Source organism: Salvelinus alpinus, chromosome 8 (genome assembly GCF_045679555.1).
Source record: "Salvelinus alpinus chromosome 8, SLU_Salpinus.1, whole genome shotgun sequence".
NCBI lineage: Eukaryota > Metazoa > Chordata > Actinopteri > Salmoniformes > Salmonidae > Salvelinus > Salvelinus alpinus.
Window position 1 is genome coordinate 1,388,610 of NC_092093.1, and position 12,933 is coordinate 1,401,542.

Sequence of the window (12,933 nt, forward strand, 5' to 3'; positions counted from 1 at the left end):
ACAGTTAGACTAGTTATTATGAAGGTTATAAACAGACTAGTTATTATGAAGGTTATAAACAGTTAGACTAGTTATTATGAAGGTTATAAACAGACTAGTTATTATGAAGGTTATTAACAGTTAGACTAGTTATTATGAAGGTTATAAACAGACTAGTTATTATGAAGGTTATAAACAGACTAGTTATTATGAAGGTTATAAACAGACTAGTTATTATGAAGGTTATAAACAGTTAGACTAGTTATTATGAAGGTTATAAACAGACTAGTTATTATGAAGGTTATTAACAGTTAGACTAGTTATTATGAAGGTTATAAACAGACTAGTTATTATGAAGGTTATAAACAGACTAGTTATTATGAAGGTTATAAACAGACTAGTTATTATGAAGGTTATAAACAGACTAGTTATTATGAAGGTTATAAACAGACTAGTTATTATGAAGGTTATAAACAGTTAGACTAGTTATTATGAAGGTTATAAACATATTAGTTATTATGAAGGTTATAAACAGACTAGTTATTATGAAGGTTATAAACAGACTAGTTATTATGAAGGTTATTAACAGTTAGACTAGTTATTATGAAGGTTATAAACAGACTAGTTATTATGAAGGTTATAAACAGACTAGTTATTATGAAGGTTATAAACAGACTAGTTATTATGAAGGTTATAAACATATTAGTTATTATGAAGGTTATAAACAGACTAGTTATTATGAAGGTTATAACCAGACTAGTTATTATGAAGGTTATAACCAGTTAGACTAGTTATTATGAAGGTTATAAACAGTTAGACAAGTTATTATGAAGGTTATAAACAGACTAGTTATTATGAAGGTTATTAACAGTTAGACTAGTTATTATGAAGGTTATAAACATATTAGTTATTATGAAGGTTATAAACAGACTAGTTATTATGAAGGTTATAACCAGTTAGACTAGTTATTATGAAGGTTATAAACAGTTAGACAAGTTATTATGAAGGTTATAAACAGACTAGTTATTATGAAGGTTATTAACAGTTAGACTAGTTATTATGATGGTTATAAACAGTTAGACTAGTTATTATGAAGGTTATAAACAGACTAGTTATTATGAAGGTTATTAACAGACTAGTTATTATGATGGTTATAAACAGACTAGTTATTATGAAGGTTATAAACAGACTAGTTATTATGAAGGTTATAAACATATTAGTTATTATGAAGGTTATAAACAGTTAGACTAGTTATTATGAAGGTTATAAACAGACTAGTTATTATGAAGGTTATAAACAGTTAGACTAGTTATTATGAAGGTTATAAACAGTTAGACTAGTTATTATGAAGGTTATAAACAGTTAGACTAGTTATTATGAAGGTTATAAACAGACTAGTTATTATGAAGGTTATAAACAGACTAGTTATTATGATGGTTATAAACAGTTAGACTAGTTATTATGAAGGTTATAAACAGACTAGTTATTATGAAGGTTATAAACAGTTAGACTAGTTATTATGAAGGTTATTAACAGTTAGACTAGTTATTATGATGGTTATTAACAGTTAAACTAGTTATTATGAAGGTTATAAACAGTTAGACTAGTTATTATGAAGGTTATAAACAGACTAGTTATTATGAAGGTTATAAACAGACTAGTTATTATGAAGGTTATAAACAGACTAGTTATTATGAAGGTTATAAACAGACTAGTTATTATGAAGGTTATAAACAGACTAGTTATTATGAAGGTTATAAACAGACTAGTTATTATGAAGGTTATAAACAGACTAGTTATTATGAAGGTTATAAACAGACTAGTTATTATGAAGGTTATAAACAGTTAGACTAGTTATTATGAAGGTTATAAACAGACTAGTTATTATGAAGGTTATAAACAGTTAGACTAGTTATTATGAAGGTTATAAACAGACTAGTTATTATGAAGGTTATAAACAGTTCTAACTGTAACGTAAGAGCAGTACAGAACAATTAAAAGCCTGTAACTGTTCTCAGTCAATGTAACTGTTCTCACAATAAACAGATGATTTATTAAAGAGTGAGACTCTCCTTCCTCCTGGTTGCACCTCATCAAGCACCCTAATGGCTCCCTATTCTGTAGGGCACTACTTTTGACCAGGGCCTATATGGGTCTGTAGGGCACTACTTTTGACCAGGGCCTATATGGGTCTGTAGGGCACTACTTTTGACCAGGGCCTATATGGGTCTAAGGCACTACTTTTGACCAGGGCCTATATGGGTCTGTAGGGCACTACTTTTGACCAGGAACTATATGAGTCTGTAGGGCACTACTTTTGACCAGGAACTATATGGGTCTGTAGGGCACTACTTTTGACCAGGGCCTATATGGGTCTGTAGGGCACTACTTTTGACCAGGGCCTATATGGGTCTGTAGGGCACTTCTTTTGACCAGGAACTATATGGGTCTAAGGCACTACTTTTGACCAGGGCCTATATGGGTCTGTAGGGCACTACTTTTGACCAGGGCCTATATGGGTCCGTAGGGCACTACTTTTGACCAGGGCCTATATGGGTCTGTAGGGCACTACTTTTGACCAGGGCCTATATGGGTCTAAGGCACTACTTTTGACCAGGGTCTATATGGGTCTGTAGGGCACTACTTTTGACCAGGGCCTATATGGGTCTAAGGCACTACTTTTGACCAGGGCCTATATGGGTCTGTAGGGCACTACTTTTGACCAGGGCCTATATGGGTCCGTAGGGCACTACTTTTGACCAGGGCCTATATGGGTCTGTAGGGCACTACTTTTGACCAGGGCCTATATGGGTCTAAGGCACTACTTTTGACCAGGGCCTATATGGGTCTAAGGCACTACTTTTGACCAGGGCCTATATGGGTCTAAGGCACTACTTTTGACCAGGGCCTATATGGGTCTGTAGGGCACTACTTTTGACCAGGGCCTATATGGTTCTGTAGGGCACTACTTTTGACCAGGGCCTATATGGGTCTGTAGGGCACTACTTTTGACCAGGGCCTATATGGGTCCGTAGGGCACTACTTTTGACCAGGGCCTATATGGGTCTAAGGCACTACTTTTGACCAGGGCCTATATGGGTCTAAGTTTTGCCTCAAGACCCAAATTGAACCAGGTTTTCTCAGTCACGATCCAATATTCGCATTGCGAAAAAGAATAGCCAAAATACAATCTTGAAAACTATTTTTAATGCTATATTGATAGTAAATGTAGCAATTACATGACAAGGGAACCATATTCCCACCTCTTTCATTGTCAATAATAACATTTTGCCCATATTCTTGATGATGAATGTTAATAAACTCACTGGTTTGAGACACTAAATCAACCAAAACAGTGCTGCTAATAGCTCTTTTTGAAATTAGAGTGATAGAATCTCAGCATTTTTTGTTCAATCAAAAAAATTTAAGTTCATTATCATTACACTTTCAGTTGTATCTGTTCAGACTGGAGAATTTTTCACTGTAAAAAAAAACTACCCAAAACACACATTAAAAAAACAAATGTTTTGGAATATTTTGTATTCTGTACAGGCTTCCTTCTTTTCACTCTGTCATTCAGGTTAGTATTGTGGAGTAACTACAATGTTGTTGATCCATCCTCAGTTCTCTCCTCTCACAGCCATTAAACTCTGTAACTGTTTTAAAGTCACTATTGGCCTCATGGTGAAATCCCTGAGTGGTTTCCTTCCTCCCCGGTGACTGAGTTAGGAAGGACGCCTGTATCTTTGTAGTGACTGGGTATATTGATACACCATCCAAAGTGTAATTAATAACTTCACCATGCTCAAAGGAATATTCAATGTCTGCTTTTTTTTTTACCCATCTACCAATAGGTGCCCTTCCTCAGCGAGGCATTTGGAAAACCTCCCTGGTCTTTGTGGTTGAATCTGTTTGAAATGCACTGCTCGACTGAGGGACCTTACAGATAATTATATGTGTGGGGTACAGAGATGAGGTAGTCATTCAAAAATAATTTTAAACACAGAGTCCATGCAACTTATTATGTGACTTGTTAAGCACATTTTTACCCCTGAACTTATTTAGGCTCCTTGCCATAACAAAGAGGTTGAACACTTATTGACTCAAGACATTTCAGCTTTTCATTTTTTATTAATTTATAAACATTTCTAAAAACATAATTCCACTTTGACATTATGGGTATTGTGTTTTATATTTCTTATGAATCCCCATTAGCTGCTGCCAAGGAAGCAGCTACTCTTCCTGGGGTCCAGTACATCTAAGGTAATTTCCGAAGCCACTGTGTCTGTAGAATATATTTTCCTTTATTTTTTTTACTGCAACCGTCAACCACAGGAAGAATCAGGAGTCCAGTGTGTGCATTTTAAAACATTACAATACATTCATAACAGATATCACAACACATTGAGTGTGTGTCCTCAGGCCTCTACTACCACATATCTATAACACCAAATCCGTGTGTATAGTACATGTGTGTGTATGCATGTGTCTATGCCTGTGTTTGTGTTGCTTCACAGTCCCTGCTGTTCCATAAGATGTGTTTGCATCAGTTACCTGATGTGGAATAGAGTTCCATGTAGTCATGGCTCTATGTAGTACTGTTCACCTCCCATAGTCTGTTCTGGACTTGGGGACTGTGAAGAGACCTCTGGTGGCATGTCTTGTGGAGTATACATGGGAGTCTGAGCTGTGTGCCAGTAGTTTAGACAGACAGTTCAGTGCTTTCAACATGTCAATACCTCTCACAAATAACAAGTAGTGATGAAGTCAATCTCTCCTCCACTTTTGAGCCAGGAGAGATTTACATGCATATTATTAATATTAGCTCTCTCTGTACATCCAAGGGCCAGCCGTGCTGCCCTGTTCTGAGACAATTGTAATTTTCCCACACGAACAGTAGTCCAGGTGCGACAAAATCAGGGCCTGTAGGACCTGTCTTGTTGATAGTGTTGTTAAGAAGGTAGAAACTAGGGCCTGTAAGACCTGCCTTGTTGATAGTGGTGTTAAGAAGGTATAAACTAGGGCCTGTAGGACCTGCCTTGTTGATAGTGTTGTTAAGGTAGAAACTAGGGCCTGTAGGACCTGCCTTGTTGATAGTGCTGTTAAGAAGGTAGAAACTAGGGCCTGTAGGACCTGCCTTGTTGATAGTGTTGTTAAGAAGGTAGAAACTAGGGCCTGTAGGACCTGCCTTGTTGACAGTGTTGTTAAGAAGGTAGAAACTAGGGCCTGTAGGACCTGCCTTGTTGATAGTGTTGTTAAGAAGGTAGAAACTAGGGCCTGTAGGACCTGCCTTGTTGACAGTGTTGTTAAGAAGGTAGAAACTAGGGCCTGTAGGACCTGCCTTGTTGATAGTGTTGTTAAGAAGGTAGAAACTAGGGCCTGTAGGACCTGCCTTGTTGATAGTGTTGTTAAGAAGGTAGAAACTAGGGCCTGTAGGACCTGCCTTGTTGATAGTGTTGTTAAGAAGGTAGAAACTAGGGCCTGTAGGACCTGCCTTGTTGATAGTGTTGTTAAGAAGGTAGAAACTAGGGCCTGTAGGACCTGCCTTGTTGACAGTGTTGTTAAGAAGGTAGAAACTATGGCCTGTAGGACCTGCCTTGTTGATAGTGTTGTTAAGAAGGTAGAAACTAGGGCCTGTAGGACCTGCCTTGTTGATAGTGTTGTTAAGAAGGTAGAAACTAGGGCCTGTAGGACCTGCCTTGTTGATAGTGTTGTTAAGAAGGTAGAAACTAGGGCCTGTAGGACCTGCCTTGTTGACAGTGTTGTTAAGAAGGTAGAAACTAGGGCCTGTAGGACCTGCCTTGTTGATACTGTTGTTAAGAAGGTAGAAACTAGGGCCTGTAGGACCTGCCTTGTTGATAGTGCTGTTAAGAAGGTAGAAACTAGGGCCTGTAAGGACCTGCCTTGTTGATACTGTTGTTAAGAAGGTAGAAACTAGGGCCTGTAGGACCTGCCTTGTTGACAGTGTTGTTAAGAAGGTAGAAACTAGGGCCTGTAGGACCTGCCTTGTTGATAGTGCTGTTAAGAAGGTAGAAACTAGGGCCTGTAGGACCTGCCTTGTTGATACTGTTGTTAAGAAGGTAGAAACTAGGGCCTGTAGGACCTGCCTTGTTGATACTGTTGTTAAGAAGGTAGAAACTAGGGCCTGTAGGACCTGCCTTGTTGATAGTGCTGTTAAGAAGGTAGAAACTAGGGCCTGTAGGACCTGCCTTGTTGATACTGTTGTTAAGAAGGTAGAAACTAGGGCCTGTAGGACCTGCCTTGTTGATACTGTTGTTAAGAAGGTAGAAACTAGGGCCTGTAGGACCTGCCTTGTTGATACTGTTGTTAAGAAGGTAGAAACTAGGGCCTGTAGGACCTGCCTTGTTGATAGTGTTGTTAAGAAGGTAGAAACTAGGGCCTGTAGGACCTGCCTTGTTTATAGTGTTGTTAAGAAGGTAGAAACTAGGGCCTGTAGGACCTGCCTTGTTGATAGTGCTGTTAAGAAGGTAGAAACTAGGGCCTGTAGGACCTGCCTTGTTGATACTGTTGTTAAGAAGGTAGAAACTAGGGCCTGTAGGACCTGCCTTGTTGATAGTGTTGTTAAGAAGGTAGAAACTAGGGCCTGTAGGACCTGCCTTGTTGATAGTGTTGTTAAGAAGGTAGAAACTAGGGCCTGTAGGACCTGCCTTGTTGATAGTGCTGTTGAGAAGGTAGAAACTAGGGCCTGTAGGACCTGCCTTGTTGACAGTGCTGTTAAGAAGGTAGAAACTAGGGCCTGTAGGACCTGCCTTGTTGATAGTGTTGTTAAGAAGGTAGAAACTAGGGCCTGTAGGACCTGCCTTGTTGACAGTGTTGTTAAGAAGGTAGAAACTAGCCTCCCGGGTGGCGCAGTGGTCTAGAGCACTGCATCGCAGTGCTATGCTGCGCCACCAGAGTCTGGGTTCGCGCCCAGGCTCTGTCGCAGCCGGCCGCGACCGGGAGGTCCGTGGGGCGACGCACAATTGACTTAGCGTCGTCCGGGTTAGGGAGGGTTTGGCCGGTAGGGATATCCTTGTCTCATCGCGCTCCAGCGACTCCTGTGGCGGGCCGGGCGCAGTGCGCGCTAACCGAGGGGGCGGGTGCACGGTGTTTCCTCCGACACATTGGTGCGGCTGGCTTCCGGGTTGGAGGCGCGCTGTGTTAAGAAGCAGTGCGGCTAGGTTGGGTTGTGCTTCGGAGGACGCATGACTTTCGACCTTCGTCTCTCCCGAGCCCGTACGGGAGTTGTAGCGATGAGACAAGATAGTAATTACTAGCGATTGGATACCACGAAAAATTGGGGAGAAAAGGGGATAAAAATTAAAAAAAAAAAAAAAAAAAGGTAGAAACTAGGGCCTGTAGGACCTGCCTTGTTGATAGTGTTGTTAAGGTAGAAACTAGGGCCTGTAGGACCTGCCTTGTTGATAGTGTTGTTAAGAAGGTAGAAACTAGGGCCTGTAGGACCTGCCTTGTTGATAGTGTTGTTAAGAAGGTAGAAACTAGGGCCTGTAGGACCTGCCTTGTTGATAGTGCTGTTAAGAAGGTAGAAACTAGGGCCTGTAGGACCTGCCTTGTTGATACTGTTGTTAAGAAGGTAGAAACTAGGGCCTGTAGGACCTGCCTTGTTGATAGTGTTGTTAAGGTAGAAACTAGGGCCTGTAGGACCTGCCTTGTTGATAGTGTTGTTAAGAAGGTAGAAACTAGGGCCTGTAGGACCTGCCTTGTTGATAGTGTTGTTAAGAAGGTAGAAACTAGGGCCTGTAGGACCTGCCTTGTTGATAGTGCTGTTAAGAAGGTAGAAACTAGGGCCTGTAGGACCTGCCTTGTTGATACTGTTGTTAAGAAGGTAGAAACTAGGGCCTGTAGGACCTGCCTTGTTGATACTGTTGTTAAGAAGGTAGAAACTAGGGCCTGTAGGACCTGCCTTGTTGATAGTGTTGTTAAGAAGGTAGAAACTAGGGCCTGTAGGACCTGCCTTGTTGATAGTGTTGTTAAGAAGGTAGAAACTAGGGCCTGTAGGACCTGCCTTGTTGATAGTGTTGTTAAGAAGGTAGAAACTAGGGCCTGTAGGACCTGCCTTGTTGATAGTGTTGTTAAGAAGGTAGAAACTAGGGCCTGTAGGACCTGCCTTGTTTATAGTGTTGTTAAGAAGGTAGAAACTAGGGCCTGTAGGACCTGCCTTGTTGATAGTGCTGTTAAGAAGGTAGAAACTAGGGCCTGTAGGACCTGCCTTGTTGATACTGTTGTTAAGAAGGTAGAAACTAGGGCCTGTAGGACCTGCCTTGTTGATAGTGTTGTTAAGAAGGTAGAAACTATGGCCTGTAGGACCTGCCTTGTTGATAGTGTTGTTAAGAAGGTAGAAACTAGGGCCTGTAGGACCTGCCTTGTTGATAGTGTTGTTAAGAAGGTAGAAACTAGGGCCTGTAGGACCTGCCTTGTTGATAGTGTTGTTAAGAAGGTAGAAACTAGGGCCTGTAGGACCTGCCTTGTTGATACTGTTGTTAAGAAAACAAGGACATTTCTAAGTGATCCCAGTCTTTTGAACTAGTGTATATATATATATATATATATATCATATGCTACGGTAGGCTACTAAATAACGTGTCCAGTGGAACAGTGACTCACCTAATGAGGAAGATGAAGCCATAGGCTAGTATTCACGGTGATGGCCGACAGACACATCTCAAGATAAGCTACTTTGAAAAACAATGTTGAGAAAGGTTTCATTCTATTGGTACTACAGGTGAGTCTTCTCTTTTCAGCTAGTTATTATTTAGTTATTTGCTTTCCACATTTTTTCCCCCCGCAATTGTATTTTGAAATCTGCAAAAAGACAAACTGACAACTGCAACCAACCATAATATAATCCATAGATGGCAGTTCCCATTCAAGTCGGGACTGGCAGCCATTACTAATGTGTCAGTGGAGGATCCTCAGATGAAGAAGGGGAGGACCATCCTCCTCAGTGGATTTCATCAAAATAAAAAGTGAAACATTAAATAGTTATAATTTTTAGATACAACTATACTAAATATATTCACATGTAACCAAATATTTGAATCAAATTCAAATCAAATGTATTTATATAGCCCTTCTTACATCAGCTGATATCTCAAAGTGCTGTACAGAAACCCAGCCTAAAACCCCAAACAGCAAGCAATGCAGGTGTAGAAGCACGGTGGCTAGGAAAAACTCCCTAGAAGGCCAAAACCTAGGAAGAAACCTAGAGAGGAACCAGGCTATAAGGTGTGGCTAGTCCTCTTCTGGCTGTGCCGGGTGGAGATTATAACAGAACATGGCCAAGATGTTCAAATGTTCATAAATGACAAGCATGGTCAAATAATAATAATCACAGTAGTTGTCGAGGGTGCAGCAAGTCAGCACCTCAGGAGTAAATGTCACTTGGCTTTTCATAGCCGAAACATTCAGAGTATCTCTACCGCTCCTGCTGTCTCTAGAGAGTTGAAAACAGCAGGTCTGGGACAGGTAGCACGTCCGGTGGACAGGTCAGGGTTCCAAAGCCGCAGGCAGAAAAGTTGAAACTGGAGCAGCAGCACGGCCAGGTGGACTGGGGACAGCAAGGAGTCATCATGCCAGGTAGTCCTGAGGCATGGTCCTAGGGCTCAGGTCCTCCGAGAGAGAGAAAGAAAGAGAGAAAGAGAGAATTAGAGAGAGCATACTTAAATTCACACAGGACACCGGATAAGACAGGAGAAGTACTCCAGATATAACAAACTGACCCTAGCCCCCCGACACATAAACTACTGCAGCATAAATACTGGAGGCTGAGAGAGGAGGGGTCAGGAGACACTGTGGCCCCATCCGATGATACCCCCGGACAGGGCCAAACAGGAAGGATATAACCCCACCCACTTTGCCAAAGCACAGCCCCCACACCACTAGAGGGATATCTTCAACCACCAACTTACCATCCTGAGACAAGGCCGAGTATAGCCCACAAAGATCTCTGCCACGGCACAACCCAAGGGGGGGCGCCAACCCAGACAGGAAGATCACGTCAGTGACTCAACCCACTCAAGTGACGCACCCCTCCTAGGGACGGCATGAAAGAGCACCAGTAAGCCAGTGACTCAGCCCCTGTAATAGGGTTAGAGGCAGAGAATCCCAGTGGAGAGAGGGGAACCGGCCAGGCAGAGACAGCAAATATAATGGACAATACTTGCCAATGACAATATTAAGTTGTAGAAGAACTTCCCTTACCTGTAAATAGTACACGGTACACTGCCTAACAAAATCTGAAGATTTTTTCCCCCTGCAAAACGCAGAAATTTGATTCTAAAAATTCCCGCGAAATGTCTTGGGTTTGGCTTCTGTGTGAACATGCGCACTCAGTCTCAGTTAAAATCACCACTGAACTGCAAATCACACGGTAAACAGTGTGGTTCTGAATCACTACTGAACTGCAAATCACACGGTAACTGTGTGGTTCTGAATCACCACTGAACTGCAAATCACACACGTAAACTGTGTGGTTCTGAATCACTACTTAAACTGTGTGGTTCTGAATCACTACTTAAACTGTGTGGTTCTGAATCACTACGTAAACTGTGTGGTTCTGAATCGCTACTGAACTGCAAATCACACGGTAACTGTGTGGTTCTGAATCACTACTCAAAGGTAACGCGTATAACACGTGGCGTACCACATTCACCATACTAAAGGTGTGATTGGTAAAATGATTTCCAAGTCTAGTCGAGTGCACCAGCATATGGTACATTTAACTCACGAGATTAGGTTTCATTCATTAGTCTACATTCCCCCTCTAATCTGCTCTTCCTCAACCCCTTCCCCCATTTTACTGCTGGGAGCTAGGCACGCAGTTGAGAGAGAAATGGAGGACGAACCAAACGGCTCCGGGAGTGGGTGTATTGTTTCAGACGTGTTGTTAGTTACACAATTACGACACGACAATAAACCTACAGTCAAATAACCAAAAACACGCCAAATGTTACTGCAGCAGCTAATCTAAATACAAGGCTAGTCAATGCACTGTCTGTAAAATAAGATTCTTTCTGACTAGTGGTGTGTTCGCACATTCACTCTGGAGTGCCAGAGCGTTGTCAGATTATCAATTCGTAAATTCAGAGCGTTGTCAGATTATCCGTTCGTAAACATTTACATTTTACATTTAAGTCATTTAGCAGACGCTCTTATCCAGAGCGACTTACAAATTGGTGCATTCACCTTATGATATCCAGTGGAACAACCACTTTACAATAGTGCATCTAACTCTTTTAAGGGGGAGGGGGGGTTAGAAGGATTACTTTATCCTATCCTAGGTATTCCTTAAAGAGGTGGGGTTTCAGGTGTCTCCGGAAGGTGGTGATTGACTCCGCTGACCTGGCGTCGTGAGGGAGTTTGTTCCACCATTGGGGTGCCAGAGCAGCGAACAGTTTTGACTGGGCTGAGCGGGAACTGTACTTCCTCAGAGGTAGGGAGGCGAGCAGGCCAGAGGTGGATGAACGCAGTGCCCTTGTTTGGGTGTAGGGCCTGATCAGAGCCTGAAGGTACGGAGGTGCCGTTCCCCTCACAGCTCCGTAGGCAAGCACCATGGTCTTGTAGCGGCGGATGCGAGCTTCAACTGGAAGCCAGTGGAGAGAGCGGAGGAGCGGGGTGACGTGAGAGAACTTGGGAAGGTTGAACACCAGACGGGCTGCGGCGTTCTGGATGAGTTGTAGGGGTTTAATAGCACAGGCAGGGAGCCCAGCCAACAGCGAGTTGCAGTAATCCAGACGGGAGATGACAAGTGCCTGGATTAGGACCTGCGCCGCTTCCTGTGTGAGGCAGGGTCGTACTCTGCGAATGTTGTAGAGCATGAACCTACAGGAACGGGTCACCGCCTTGATGTGAGTTGAGAACGACAGGGTGTTGTCCAGGATCACGCCAAGGTTCTTAGCACTCTGGGAGGAGGACACAATGGAGTTGTCAACCGTGATGGCGAGATCATGGAACGGGCAGTCCTTCCCCGGGAGGAAGAGCAGCTCCGTCTTGCCGAGGTTCAGCTTGAGGTGGTGATCCGTCATCCACACTGATATGTCTGCCAGACATGCAGAGATGCGATTCGCCACCTGGTTATCAGAAGGGGGAAAGGAGAAGATTAATTGTGTGTCGTCTGCATAGCAATGATAGGAGAGACCATGTGAATTCAGAGAGTTGTCAGATTATCAATTCGTAAATTCAGAGAGTTGTCAGATTATCAGTTCGTAAATTCAGCGCGTTGTCAGATTATCAATTCGTAAATTCAGCGCATTGTCAGATTATCAATTCGTAAATTCAGCGCGTTGTCAGATTATCAATTTGTAAATTCAGAGAGTTGTCAGATTATCAATTCGTAAATTCAGCGCGTTGTCAGATTATCAATTCGTAAATTCAGCGCATTGTCAGATTATCAATTCGTAAATTCAGAGAGTCGTCAGATTATCAGTTTGTAAATTCAGAGAGTTGTCAGATTATCAATTCGTAAATTCAGCGCGTTGTCAGATTATCAATTCGTAAATTCAGCACGTTGTCAGATTATCAATTTGTAAATTCAGAGAGTTGTCAGATTATCAATTCGTAAATTCAGAGAGTTGTCAGATTATCAATTCGTAAATTCAGCGCGCTGTCAGATAGTCCGTTTGTAAATCTAGAGCGTTTCGCTCTCTGCGTTCAGAGCGCACACTGGACGCTCTAGCGGAGGAGTCGAGTTGATCAGAGCCTTCTGACCTACCAACGGCAGTCAAGCACCCAAGCTAACTGGCTAAAGTTGGATAGCTACTTCCAGACACACATGAGTACACCCCAATCCGACCATTTACCTCGCCCGTAGCAGAGCTGTTTGGTTGTTCTATAGAGCGTTGGTGACTAACTGTGCCGCTGGCAACAATTTAATAACGTTTACTGACACCGGTCATATTCAACGGGTGTTGAGCGTTTGTAAATTCATCAGTTATT